Here is a 15128-nt window from a genome sequence, read left to right as displayed (position 1 = left end):
ATATTCTTCATAGTTGTCCAGTGTTCTTCACCTGGATTCGACTGATATCTGCTTGTGACACTCACAGCAAGGGCTATATCAGGTCGTGTACATAGCATGGCATACATGAGGCTCCCTATTGCCGATGCATAAGGGATCTTGCTCATGCATTGAATCTCTTTAGATATGTTGGGGCACATCTTCATGGAGAGATGAATTCCATGTCTTAGGGGTAAGAGACCCCTTTTAGAGTTTTCCATGCTGAACCTTTTCAGCACTTCCTCTATATACATTTTCTGTGATAGGCCAAGCATCCTTTTAGATCTATCTCTATAGACTTTTATTCCCAAAATATAGGATGCTTCCCCAAGGTCCTTCATGGAGAACTCTTTTGACAACCAGACCTTGACCGAGGTTAGCATGGGAATATCATTCCCTATCAGGAGGATGTCGTCCACGTACAGTACGAGAAATACGACAGCACTTCCACTAACCTTTTTGTAAACACACGGTTCCTCTTCGTTTTTGATGAAATCAAATGTTTTGATTACGTCATCGAAACGAGTGTTCCAACTCCGAGATGCTTGCTTTAGTCCATAGATGGACCTTTGCAGCTTGCAGACTTTGTGATCTCCATTATTGGAAGTGAAACCCAAAGGCTGTTCCATATAGATATCTTCATCAAGATATCCATTCAGGAAAGCAATTTTCACATCCATCTGCCAGATTTCATAATCATGAAATGCTGCAATGGCAAGCAATGTTCGGATGGATTTCAGCATGGCTACAGGTGAAAAGGTCTCTTGATAGTCAATGCCTTCACGTTGACTATACCCTTTCGCCACTAGCCTTGCTTTATAGGTCTCTACCTTTCCATCCGAACCTATCTTCCTTTTGTAGATCCATTTGCATCCAATAGGTACAATACCTTTTGGTGGATCTACTAGGGTCCAGACTTGGTTGGAATGCATGGAGTCTAACTCTAATTTCATAGCTTCCAACCATTTTTCGGAATCGATATCAGATATCGCCTCGTTGTAGGTTTTGGGATCCTGTATGTGATCCCTATCTCCCACTAGAAACATTTCCTCGGTATCCTCTTCTAGTATACCTAAGTATCTATCGGGAGGATGAGAGACCCTACTAGATCTGCGAGGTGGTTGAGGGACATCGTGTACTGGCTCTGTATGAATGGGTTCGAAGAATCCGTGACTCGTTGCTTTTCAGAGACTTTCTCTTCAAGCTCAATTTTCCTCCCACTGCCTCTATCAAGGATAAACTGGTTTTCCAAGAAGATGGCATGATGGCTCACAAACACATTGTGATCCTCCGAGACGTAAAAATTGTATTCTAATGACTCTTTAGGATATCCTATAAAACGAGCACTTATGGTCCTAGCCTCTAGTTTGTCCGCCTGTAGTCTTTTGACGTGGGCCGGACATCCCCAAATCTTGAGATGACCAAGACTTGGTTTCTTACCATGCCATATCTCATACGGTGTGGTGGGAACGGATTTAGAGGGAACTCTATTCAGTAGATATACTACGGTAAGTAAGGCATCTCTCCAAAGAAATATTGGTAGATCAGTAAAGCTCATCATGGACCGGACCATATCCAATAGAGTCCGATTTCTCCTCTCTGACACCCTGTTGAGTTGAGGTGTACCCGGAGGAGTCCATTGTGAGACTATGCCATTGTCCTTGAGATAGTTCCGAAATTCTCCACTAAGGTATTCTCCTCCTCGATCTGATCGAAGAGCCTTAAGAGGTTTTCCAGTTTGTTTTTCTACTTCATTTCTGAATTCTTTGAACTTTTCAAAAGATTCAGATTTGTGTCTCATAAGATACACATACCCATACCGTGAATAATCATCGGTAAAGGTAATGAAGTAGGAATATCGTCCCCTGGCTTGCACATCGAATGGGCCACACACATCTGTGTGTATCATGATAAGTATTTCAGTTGTCCTCTCCCCATGTCCTACAAAGGGTAATCTAGCCATTTTTCCTTGAAAACAGGACTCGCAAACTGGATATGACTCGGAAGTCAATGAGCCGATAAGCCCATTTTTCTCCATTTTGTTCATTCTATCTTCTCCAATATGGCCAAGCCTGAGATGCCACAAATATTTTTGGTTTATCTTATCCTTGGATCTCTTGGATCCTTTGGCACTCACTTCTTGCTCAGACACATTTACAGATACATCCATATGCAAATGATAGAGACTGTCAATCATAAAACCACGTGCGACTATTTTATTTCTGAAATAAATAGAACAACAGTTTTTGTCAAATGTAAAAACATGACCTTCTTGAGCTAAATATGAAACAGAAATCAAATTTCTGCCAGCAGCAGGTACATAATAGCAGTCTCTAAGTAATAAACTAAAACCAGACGGTAGTCGCAGATGGTAGGTGCCCATAGCCACAGCAGCAACTTTTACCCCGTTGCCAACCCGAAGGGTTACCGCACCTTCCGCCAACCTTCTACTTTCCTTTTGACCCTGCATGGTAGTGCACAAATGAGCACTAGAACCAGAATCTATAACCCAACTAGAAGTAGAAGAAACCGTTAGATTAGTTTCAATTATGAGCAAGTCTATACCTTCTGAAGGTGTGTCACCTTTCTTGTTCTTCAGGCTCTCGAGGTATGAAGGACAGTTTCTCTTCCAGTGGCCGTCAACATTGCAGTGGAAACATTTTCCTTTGTCATTAGCCTTTTTCTTTTGAACTTCCTTCTTTGGCTTCTTGTCTTTCTTCTGCTTCTTAGCAGGCTTCTTTTTCTTCCAAGTAGACTTTCTCTTGGAACCAGAAGTCAACTCAGCAGCAAGAACATTGCCCCTTGAACCTTTCAAGGCTCCCTCAGCAGTTACCAACATATTTATCAGTTCAGTCTTAGTGCATTCAATCTTATTCATGTGGTAGTTTACTATAAACTAACCAAATGAATCAGGAAGGGATTGAAGGATCAGATCTACTTGCAATTCCTTGTGCATGTTCATACCGAGCTTCTCAAGCTCCTCTAGGTCCTTGATCATAGTCAGACCGTGATCATGGACGGACTGCCCCTCGCGCATCTTTGCTTTGAAGAGCCTCTTGGACACTTCAAAACGAGCTGTGCGACTCTGCTCACCATATAACTCTTGCAGGTGTGCCAGTATGTCCCTAGCAGTCTTCATATTTTCATGCTAGCATTGTAGTTCATTGGACATGGATGCCATGATATAGCACTTGACCCTAATGTCATCGTCTGTCCACTTCTCATGCGTCGCACGTTGATCTGCGATCGGACGTGCTGGTAATGCGGGGATGTCATTGTTGAGCACATAGCCTATTTTCTCGCAATTCAGAACAATTTTGAGATTTCTAAGCCAGTCTCTGTAATTGGTACCGATCAATCGGTTGGTCTCAAGAATACGGGTCAAAGGATTTGAGGCTGACATTATGATCTGCAGAGAGTAAAGATTCTAGTTAGACTTTTGTACTTGATCTTAATCCGTTCTAGGGTCTTTTAGAACAAATGTATCTCCCACTATTTTCTCGAATTCCTCACACTCCGCTGGTAGAAAAACGAAAATCCTACACGACTAGGGTTTCTAGTGGGTACTGCGGTCCCACCGATTCTATATGCCACCTCACCTAACAGTTATTGGTGACACATAAATAGATGAGTGTACAACTCTTGTACAATGCTTCTTAAGCATGTTGCAGTGCTACTTGGTCTCTAAGCCATAAAGACCTCACCTAACAGTTATTGGTCCCATTTCTTAGTTAAGTCAGACCCACCGTATAACTGTAGAAATAAAGTCGTCATTGGATCCTCACCTAACAGTTATTGGTGCCCAACCCCACCTTTACCATACAACATCTCATGTCTATAGAGAGGTCCAGCCCCCCGATGCAACTTGCCCACTGTATCCAGCCGAGATAAATCAACATCAGAAAGACCTTAACAGCTATACTACAGTGGAAGACCTATTGACTTAATATTGGTTAATCAGGTCTTAGTGTTTGCAACTTGAGCTCTTCATAAGAGGTAATCGAACAATTGACCAGTTAAGCAGGTGGGAGGTTCCCCTTACTCAGAGAGTAAGGTCCTGATTAAGTAACCACCTTTCATGCTTTCCTAGACACCGATTAGATCAATTAATCTAATATGACTTGCTCATGTTAGTTCACTCTCGACTTGATTCAGAAGGTTTTTAATTTAGATCTCAATTGGGTTTGTTACATCACATGTAAACCTATCTACCCCGCTCTCATTCACATCACATGCAAACGGCACATCACAGGCAGTTATAATCGCAGCATTAAATGAAGCTAAACTTTAAATAGGTGATGATCATAGATTCTAATTAGGTCGTATTACAAGCACATGCACGTCAATCGATCAATTGATCTTCAACTCTTGAATTGGTTCCAAGCCTCCTTGATTCGATCCTTGATCAACTCTTGATCCAATCGCCATCAACCGCTTAGATCGCCGTTCATCTTATGCCTTGTCTTCAACTTGATCGTTGACGTACATCACATCACAGAAATACAACCAGATGTAAAATAAAAATAATAATAAATTACATCCCTTTTTAGGAGGCATGCAGGCCTCTCAAAACATCAAATAAGATGCATGCAAGCATCTGAAAAATTACATGACATTACAGATCACATCGTAGGTCATTACATTTGATACCAAAAGGGTTTGAATCCTATGAACATCACCACATGCAGCAATTATAATTTTCAGATCTGAAATCTAATTGATTATCTTATGACATAGGTTGCTGATCATGCTAATCATGATTCTAAACTTTATAATCCCATTAACAATGCAATTAGAATCATCATTTTATCACATAAAAATCAGCATGCAAAAATCAGCACCCTAGAAAAAATCTGCATGCAGAAAATTTTCAGCATGCATAACCATTTAAATTTCAGATCTAATAAGCCTATTAATAATTAATCCTTACCTTAATCTACGATGCCTAGGATCTGACACCACTGTTAGAAACCCGCCCATGCCGCAAAAAAAAATTCAAAAATTTCAGATGCAGCGGAAGAGGCATGCGCGGGATCAACCGTTCATCGCATGAACGTTGTTTAAAACCATTCGTAGATAGATAAGGATTAAAAACTTTTTAAAAATATTAGAAGATCAGATCTTCACCTTGTGCGGGTAGATGATCACCGCAAACTGATGATCGTGATTTTGGATGAAGGTTCGCTTGAAGCCGTTCAAGTGTCCGGCCTCTACGGGTATCTACACGAAGCAGGAATCGATCCAGGCTTTCTATCTCCCCGGGGTTCTAGCTCCTTTGCAGAGATAACTTTGATGGCTGATGTCCTCCCTCTTAATCAACCCTTGATTATGCTTGGGAGGAGGAAGAAGAAGGATGAAGACTTGATGAAGAACCAAAGCCTGATTTGAGCCTTTTCCTTTCCTGCGTTGGAAGAAGGAAGGGAGGAGGGAGGAGGACCCGCCAACCACCTTTGGCTTTCCTCCTTGCTTGCGGCTGAAGGCAAAGGGGAGGATGAGGGCCATGGCACAAGGGAGGAGAGGGCTTCAATTGCTTTCCCTAGCTGCCGCCCACACCCTCTTTTAAAGACATGTGGAGCTCCTAACATTTAGGAGCTCTTGATGACTTCCCTAAGAGGGGCGCCGCCCTCTCTTCATGCCGCACCAAGAAGATAAGGAGGAGGGGCGTGATCCCCTCCTTCTTATGATGCCCTAAGGAGGATTAGGTGTCCCTCTTATGGCTAAGTCCTAATCCAATTAGGCTTTAACCAAATCATGAATCAATTGGGTTTAATCTATGCTAGTCCTAATCCAATTAGAACTTGAATGAACCATGACTGAATTGAACTCTTCAATCCTAATCCAATTAGGAGTCATGTTGATTCATTAGCTTAATAATTAATTAGGACTTAAGAAATTCTAATCCAATTAGGACTTATTTAATTTTTGTCCTAATCCAATTAGGACTCTAATTTAAATTCGAAGTCCTAATCCGATTAGGACTATAGGAATCCTACTCCAAGTAGGAATCCAAATTTAATTCAAAACTCCTAATCTAATTAGGATTATAGGAATCCTACTCCAAGTAGGAATCCTAGTCCTGCTCCAAATAGGATTCTCAGTCCAAGTAGGAATCCCAGTCCAAGTAGGAATCCTAGTCCTAATCCAATTAGGACTCTAGGAATCCTACTCCAAGTAGGATTATTGTTTTAAGTCCAATTAATTAATTCCCTTTGTTCCTTCTTCAACTTATTATCAATCGAATTGATTACTTGTGATTCCTAATCATGATTCAACCATCGGATCGGTCAATACCTCTAGTGTGTGTGACCCCATAGGTTCTACTCTGACTGGTAGTGAGATATATTGTGATCTCTATCACAATATCATTGAAAACTCCTTTCAATGGATTCGAACGATTCCAACTCTACTCATTAGGGTTTATCGATCATCGAGATAATCCCTATGAGTCCCACCATCCACCAGTGACACCTAGCAGCATGTAGTGGCTTCCCAGTAGAATAGAATGATGAACCTCTAGGTGCAGTTATCATGTGATACAGTCCTACTATCGTGGATCCCTACAGGACGGAGGTCATGGACAACTCGTCAAACCCCATCGTCTGTCATATGTGAAGATTTATTCGACTTAAGTTCGAGAGTGGAAAACTCTTTCTCCACTGTGCATACTGCCCCGGTCGAGGTCTTACGAACTCAGTCTTATAAATTACATAGGATCTCTCCTTATCTATCAAGGTCGATAGATTCCTTATAGGTGCATACCCTACTCCTACAGTGAACCTACTGTAGCCAATCTACACTGCATGGACCCATATGGCTAGAGACCATGCATTTGTGCAGTCAAACTACAATAACCTTACTGTGAGTGGCCGAAGCACCGTAGGTCAAAGGACTAGTCACATTACTGCAACATCAAGCAAGTCACTGACGAGTGGATAGACATCCAAGTGACTTCTTATCTTGGTCACGCTCAGTACCCTTGTTCTCTAACAAGCACCTTCACTATTACTTCAGTGTCTCCACACCATGGACTCAAGTCTCGTCCATCCATAGGGAAAGTAATGTGTGCACTAATCTCATCGGATCGATCATCGTCCTCGTGATGATCCATCGATCAGAAGCTTTTTAGAAATTAATCACTAATGATACATGGCTCAAATTCTCAACTCTTGAGAATATGTATCATCATCTTATTAATTTCTTTGACGATTCATAGACACAATAACAATATGAATGAAAAAGATGCCTTTCATTTATTCAATAATAATAAAGTCAAGTACAAATTATGTCCCAGAATTAATAATGTGTCAGCCAGAATTGGCTTTTAGGGCATACATCTAACAACGGGTGCATTGCATAGTCCAAAAGGCATCCTCCTATATGCAAATGTCCCAAATGGGCAAGTAAAGATGGTTTTCTCTTGATCGTCCGGGTAAATAGGTACTTGATTATATCCAGAATAACCATCTAAGAAGCAGTAGAAACCTTGATCAGCCAACCGTTTCATAATTTGATCTATGAAAGGTAGAGGGAAATGGTCCTTCCTAGTCATTGAATTAAGTTTTCTGTAGTCAATGCACATGCGCCAACCCGTGGTTGTGCGTGTTTGTATCAATTCTCCTTCCGTATTTTCAACCACAGTGATACCTGATTTCTTGGGTACCACTTGTGTCGGACTCACCCACTTACTATCAGAAATTGGATAAATGATTCCGGCATCTAATAACTTCACCACTTCTTTCTTGACTACCTCCTTCATGTTAGGATTGAGTCTTCTTTGCATTTCTCGGGTGGGTTTTGCATCATCTTTGAGATGAATTCGATGCATACAAACAGAGGGGTCAACCCCTTTCAAATCGGCTACAGACCATCCTATGGCATGTTTATTCTCGTTTAGCACCCTTAAAAGTTTATCCTCCTATTCAGTAGATAAGTTGGCCGCGATGATTACAGGGAGGATATCTTCTGTTCCTAGAAAGGCATACTTAAGAGTTGTCGAAAGTGGCTTTAACTCAAGTTTAGGTGGAGAATCAATGGAAGGACAAAGTGGTGCACTAGCAATGGGGGGAAGAGGTTCAGGTCGGATCTTCCAAGGAAGGGAACTCATGGAAGATTGATTGTCGAGTAAGATGTTGACTTCTTCTATGGCCTTGTCTATGTCAAAGTTGTCAATGTCAAAATGGGCCAAGCATGCCTCTAGGGGGTCATCTGCTAAGATATAGGGAAGGGCTTCCTCTATAAGATCATCCATTTCATCAATTAGGCAATACTTGTCTTCCCTCACATGTTGGTCAGCGGCATGAAACACATTCAACTTAATTTTCATATTCCCAAATGATATATCCATTGCTCCAGTTCTACAGTTGATACATGCATTGGCTGTCGCTAAAAAGGGACGACCAAGAATCACAGGAATTTATTTTTTTAGGTTGGGCACATGTTCTATGTCAAGGATGATAAAATCTACTGAAAAATAGAATTTGTCTATCTTGACAAGATCATCTTCAATCATCCCCCGTGGTATCTTCATAGATCGATCAGCCAATTGTAAGGACACCGAGATAGGTTTTAATTCACCTAACCCAAATTTTTCATAGACTGAATAGGGTAGAAGATTCGCACTTGCCCCTAGATCTAAGAGTGCTCGGTCGATGGAGTTATTTCCTATGATACAGGAATAGTGGGAGCACCAGGATCTTTAAACTTTGGAGGGGTGTTGTGTTGGAGAATGGAACTTACCTGCTCAGTAAGTAGGACCTTTTTAGGCACATGTGTCCTCGATTTTCGCTTTTGGGTGCACAGGTCTTTGAGAAATTTTGCATAGGAGAGAACTTGTTTGATGGCATCAAGGAGCGGGAGGTTGATTTTAACTTGTTTGAAGACCTCTATCATCTCTTCTAGTGAAGTTCCCTTCTTGCCAAAGAGAGAGGGTGCATTAAGTGCTTCAGGGAATGGGGCCTTTAAAATGTGGCTTGTGGCAGATGGTGGACTAGCTGAAGAAGATTTTAGATTTTCATGTGATATATTCCTCTCCTCTTCTTCACCTTCCTTATTGTTACCCTTCCCAACTTTATTATCTATTATACGTCCACTCCTCAGGGTAGTCAAAGCATTTGCTTGCTCATGATTTAGTCGAGTTTCTTGAGCCACGTATTGTCCCCTTGGATTACTCATTGGTTGACTTGGAAGCTTACCTTCCTCTCGCTTGTTTAATGCATTGGCTAGTTGACCCATTTGGGATTCTAGCTTAGCAATTGATTGCGTGTGAGAGTGCAATAGTTGTGTGTTTGCCTCCAAACCTTGAAAGGCAGTCAACACTCTCCTCAAAGGCTGTATTTCTTTGGGTTGGAGGAGGAGGGTGTTGAAATTGAGTTGAGGGATGGTAGAGATGAAAATTCTGAGAGTTTTGAAAATTTTGGGAGTAGGGTTGGGCAGTATTCGAAGCTTGCTGCCTCCAAGAAAAATTTGGATGATTCCGCCATCCCGGGTTATATGTATTGGAAAATGGGTCATTACCCGGTCTGGGCTGTGTTTGGGCAGCATTGATATGTTCTTGCACGAGTTCGGGAAATTGAGGTGCTGAGGGGCACTCATGAATAGGGTGCGATGGGCTAGAACAGATAGCACACACTTGTGCTTGGGAAGAGCTAACGATATGTCCTCCTATCATCAATTGATCAATCTTATGGGACAATGCATCTACCTTGCTAGACAGGTCCATGGAATGACTTATTTCACAAATGGTCCCTTTTCTTTGAGAACTCAGGGGTGCTTGACGAGAACAGGAAGCATGGTGGAGGGAGTTTTCATTAAGATTTTCAAATAATTGCCATGCTTCATGCTCATTTTGAAGCATGAATGTCCCCCCGCATGCGGCATCAATTATCTGACGGTTTCGTTCAGTCAATCCGTCATAGAAACATTGCACTAGCTGCCACTTAGGTATTTGATGATGAGGGCATTTACGGATTAGGTCCCGAAATCTCTCTCAAGTTTCATGAAATTCTTCTCCCTCGGTTTGGGAGAAGCTTGTAATGGCACATCTAAACTGGTTTGTTCTTCCTATGGGAAAGTATTTTTTAAGAAATTCTTGTTGCATTTGATCCCAAGAACGAATCGAGTTGGCTTCTAAAGAATTCAGCCATTGTTTGGCTCTATCTTTAAGGAAGAAGGAGAATAATCTAAGTTTCAGAGCATCATCAGTGAAGTTCTGAATCTTGACAGTTGTGCAAATCTCAAGAAATTCATCTAAGTATTTATATGGTTCTTCATTGGTGAGCCCATAAAAAGATGGGAGCATTTGGATCACACTAGACTTTATTTCATATTGTACAGCTGCTACTTCAGGTAATCGAATGCAAGATGGGGAAGTGTAAATGGTGGGAGTAAAGTACTCCCTCAGGAGTTTGGGTTGTTCTTCAGCCATCTCAACAAGTGGGGATGATTCTATTGTTCTGATCTCAGCTCGAATACTTCTAAGGGTCCGTTCTATTTCAGGGTCAAAAGGTAATAGGTCACGTACTCTAGAACGACTCCCTTGCATACACTAGTACTTGATCAATCAAGCATGCAATAAAAGAAAAATACATAAATCTTGTATTTGTCCTAAAATCACTAGACAGCTCCTAACTAGTTTGAAGAGGGCACCTAAGCCTCCAATCCGGTCTAATGAACCGAGTTGATCAGGTAAGCTCCCAGGTAAGTGGAGGGGTCACGATGCATTCGCAAAGGTCCCACTTAAAACCCACTTATCTCGAACAGATGAACTGTCTTCCTTATAGGGACAAAGCTTGCCTAGACATCAACTAAGCCACAGAGCGAAATTGGTGCAACTTTCGGTGATCTTCATCCTATTGAGCTCGAATGTCCCTAGGAGCCAACGTCTAATTGGTTTTAATTAAAGTGACACTATGTGAGATTGAGTTCACCTAAGTTGGGCAAGAGTCCGGTGATGAAATCTGGCTCTTATCTTGTTGGGGTGATTGCCCTTACTAAGTGCAGATTAATTGGTGAATGTGTATCAGGCATGCATTCACAATTTTGCTGAAATTAAAATTAAACAATCACCACAAAATTTCAAGCTAATAATTAATTTAAATAAGAAAGGTTTAGAGGTTACCAAAGAAAATTTTCCCAGCAATTTAAATTTTTTTTAGGCAAACCTTTACAGCATTCCTTTTCTAGCTATTTCTCCTTTTGATCATCCTAGATTTTTCCTTCGATTCCTGATCAAATAAGACCAAAAAAAATTTAAAAAAAAATAGTAGAAGAGAAAAAAGGAGATAAGAAAAGTAACAATAATAGAAAATAATTTTTTTATTTTATTTTAGATATATATATATTTTTTGAAGTTTTTTTTTAATTAATTAATTTTTTAATGATAGGAAAAATAACTATGCTAGCAATCTCCGGCAACGGCGCCAAAAATTGATCGGTTATTTCAATTTCAAAAATAAACCACGTAATAGCACATACCCTGTAGGATAGTGATTACGGGTGTCGGTCCACAGGGATTGTAGAATAAGTTATTTTTCTTTTAAAAATAAATCATGAAGAAGAATTTGCTAACTTGATTTAACTAAATTAAACTATGAGTGCGAATTAGAATTTATCAGAATAAATGGATCTAGGATTTGGAGTCCACCACATAGCATTGCATCAGGGTTTGTATTCTTTATTTTTTTATCTTTTGGAGAGGCATGCAATATTGGCTACAAGCCTTTTAAAATAAAAGCATAAAGAGTTTTAAGAAAATCCATCTTCGGTATAGCAAGAAGTGTCTACCTAATTATGCTAACCTAGGGTGTAGTACACCTCATCTTCCTAGGCATGGATGTTGCCCAGATAGACAACCCAAGAGGGGGGGTGAATTGGGTTTTAAAATAATTATTGCAATTAAAAGACTTTGTGAGTAACTAATTAAAACTTTTGCGAGTGGATTAATTAGTTGCTATATGCAGTGGATGAAGGAAAAGGAAGAGACAATAAAACAATCACAAACACAAGCAATTTTATAGTGGTTCGGAGCTAACCCTTGCTCCTACGTCCACTTCCCAAGCCTCACTTGGGAGTTCACTATAATCCCTCGGATTACAGCCGGTTGTTTTACAAGTTCACAACCCAACTTGTTGTTTTACAAGATCACAACGAACTCGGTCGGTTTTCACAGGCTCACCGACTAGAACCACCCGATTGTTTTTTCGAGATCACAATCAAACCCTTACACCATTGGTTTTAACCTTGGCTCACCAACAAACCTTAACACCCTTGATTCAATCCCCTGATTGAATCAAGTAAGTAACAAATAGTTTGACACAAACAAAAAGGAAGCTTCTCAAAAGCGTATTTAAACAATTTAAGCAAGGAAGAGTAAGAAGCCCTCAAACTGATTTTGGAGATGGAGGAAGGGGCTTTTCAAACTCTTTGACTCCTCTTGAATTTGATGTAGACTTGCTGTCAGGAGGAGAGCCTTGAATGTGAGGAAGACAGTTGGAGAGTCGACTTCAATGCACTTCTTCCTTCTTTTTCGTATAATCACTCTAGAGAGCTTTTGGTTGGTGAAAATCCCTTTTGCTTTGAATGGAGTCTCTCTTTCTTTTTCTATTACTGTTCACTCAGGCTATTTAAGCCATTTCCAAAGAAAAATAGCCGTTAGACACAGATTCAAGGCTGTTCTGCACATTCTGCAACTCCTGACAAAATGTCCGTTGGGATCGGAGTCGACTCGCTCGATCAGGAGTTGACTCGAGTGTTGCTGGAGTCGACTCATGCTTTACTGGAGATGACTCGCCCACTGTTCAAAATTTGAAATCGAGTGCCGTCCCGTTTTGGAGTCGACTCGGCTGAACCTGGAGTCGACTCGCCAATTATCCGGAGATGACTTTCCCTTCTGGAGATGACTCGATCTTCAGGGCTTCAAAACTCATCCTCTCGATTTTACTTCCTCGAGTCGACTCGGATTTCCTTGGAGTCGACTCGGCTCTCAGAGCCGGAGAGACAGGTCTTCTATCTTTGAACTTGAACTATCTCGGAGTCGACTCGGACTTTGCGGGAGTCGACTCGGCTCTCAGACACGAAATACCGATCTTCTGTCTTTGGAGTTGAACTGCCTTGGAGTCGACTCGAACTTTGCGGGAGTCAACTCGGCTCTCAGACATCGAAGTTGGCTCTCTGACTTTTAGCCTTGTATTTCTCTGGGAGTCGACTCTTGCTTCCTTAGGAGTCGACCTGCCAACCGTCGGAGTCGACTCGAGTTCTTCGGAAGTCGACTCGGCTCTTAGAGTCCAAAATGGCTTCTCTGTCTTTCTGTCTGTTACTCCATGGAGTCGACTCGTACTATGCTGGAGTCGACTCGGCAAGCATCGGAGTCGACTCGAATTCTTCACGAGTCGACTCGTTGACAGGTTCTGAGATGAATCTTTCTGTCCGGCTGTCTGTTCTCAGTCGGGGTCGACTCGTAATGTGCAGGAGTCGACTCGAGCTTGTGCCAGAGCTTCTGATACGCTTGGAGTCGACTCATAATCTTCCGGAGTCGACTCGAGATTCAGACTTTGGTTCAAATTGAATTCCTTACTTATCCAAAGTGTATTGAACCAAAGCTAGAGACACTTGAACATAAATTTACAAATATTTGACTGAAACACTAGATTGAATTCATTAGTATAACATAAGATATACTCAAATGCTTTGAGCTCATCAAAATCAAATAGGGTTATAATCAATCACTCCACAATCTCCCCCTTTTTGATGATGATAAAACATTGAGTGTTTGTAAAGTGAATTGCTCAACCAAAAAAGAGATTTATAGTAAAGTTTTAAAATGAATTCAAGTGTCTAGTCATTTAAATTATCCAAAACTGAAAGGTGTGAAACAGTAAATTCTGAAGTTAAAGCTCCCCCTTTCATTTGGAATTATATAAGCCTTCATGTCATGCAATTAATTGTTTGGCTTATATATATCTAATGAGTTTGCTTTCTTAAGATTTCAGATTCTCCCCCTTAACACATGCATTCAACTTTGTTTAGATTCTCTGAATTTTCTTTTAGTGTATTGAAGCTTTTGAACTTAAATTTTTGGTTTTAGAGGGAAAATCTGCCAATTTATTCTTGAGTATGATTCAACTAATCTCCGAATATCTCTTGAATAGATTCTGGAGATTACTCCTTTAGGAGCCCCAACAGAGAGATAATGAGCCTCGAGGTATCGAATCCACTTAGAACAAATTATTTTGTGCTTTAAAAGTTTTCTTTTTATTGATTCCCTTTACATGTCTATTCAATATATTTTCTCTCCCTTTTTGTCATCATAGCAAAAAGGCAGAAAGCACAGTAAGATGCAAAAACTCAAGAATGCACAATTTTTGAAAAGAAGTTCTACTCATTGTATTTATCCAAAATTAAGTACAAGTGTGATTACATATCAAGTGAGTCCTCAAGGGACTGTACAACATAAAGTAAAGAAAAATATGCAACTCTAGCCCTTGCTCAGTCTAGTGTGTTTGATGACCATGCTTAGCCCCTCATTGATGTTTCCCAGTTGTTCAAGAATCTCCGAGGTGGCTCTAGACTGAATAGTTGATATGTTGTTCACACTTTCTTGGAGGGTGTCGAGCTTGAAGATCAGTGCGTTGGCTAGTCTCTCAGCACCCTGACTCTGGTTGCCTAGTTCCTTTTTGATGCTATCTTGCATCTCCCTTGTGTCATCCTTGACGTCACTTATGTTCCAGTATTGTCCTTGAACTAGGCTTCGGATGTTGAATATCTCCTCCCTCAGATTTGCAACCATCTCTGTCACGGCTGCTAAGGAGGGTATTAGCTGGGTGGAGGGAGCACTCTGAGGACCTCGGAGCTCCCTCAGTAGGTCGTCCCGTAGCTCCCTCACGATCTCCTGCCGCAACTCCCGGAGCTGCTCAGAAGATATCCGGACCTCCAGTGGCTGAGAAGGTGGTGCAGTGGAGGGTCCGGCTGAAGTAGATGGTGCTGAAGTGGAGGGATAGGTGGAAAAATCTGAGTCATGATCAGGGCTGGGGAAGTGTCGAGTAGTAGGGTCAGAAGGTGTGGAAGTGGATGGTCTCCGTACCCAGACTCCCTCGACTCTATGGAACCCCATCCTA

The 15128-nt window shown here is 41.2% G+C and overlaps 1 non-coding gene across 1 annotated transcript; it reads left to right on the top strand.

Annotated features, from left to right (window-relative positions):
* Positions 1 to 9959: 9959 nt before the first annotated feature.
* On the top strand, positions 9960 to 10065 carry LOC120109295. The gene has a single exon (XR_005510243.1). It is a non-coding gene; the product is annotated as a small nucleolar RNA R71 (small nucleolar RNA).
* The last annotated feature ends 5063 nt before the right edge of the window (positions 10066 to 15128 follow it).

This window comes from Phoenix dactylifera, unplaced genomic scaffold (genome assembly GCF_009389715.1).
Source record: "Phoenix dactylifera cultivar Barhee BC4 unplaced genomic scaffold, palm_55x_up_171113_PBpolish2nd_filt_p 001997F, whole genome shotgun sequence".
NCBI classification, from domain to species: Eukaryota; Viridiplantae; Streptophyta; class Magnoliopsida; order Arecales; family Arecaceae; genus Phoenix; species Phoenix dactylifera.
This window is presented reverse-complemented; position numbering and strand designations above follow the sequence as displayed.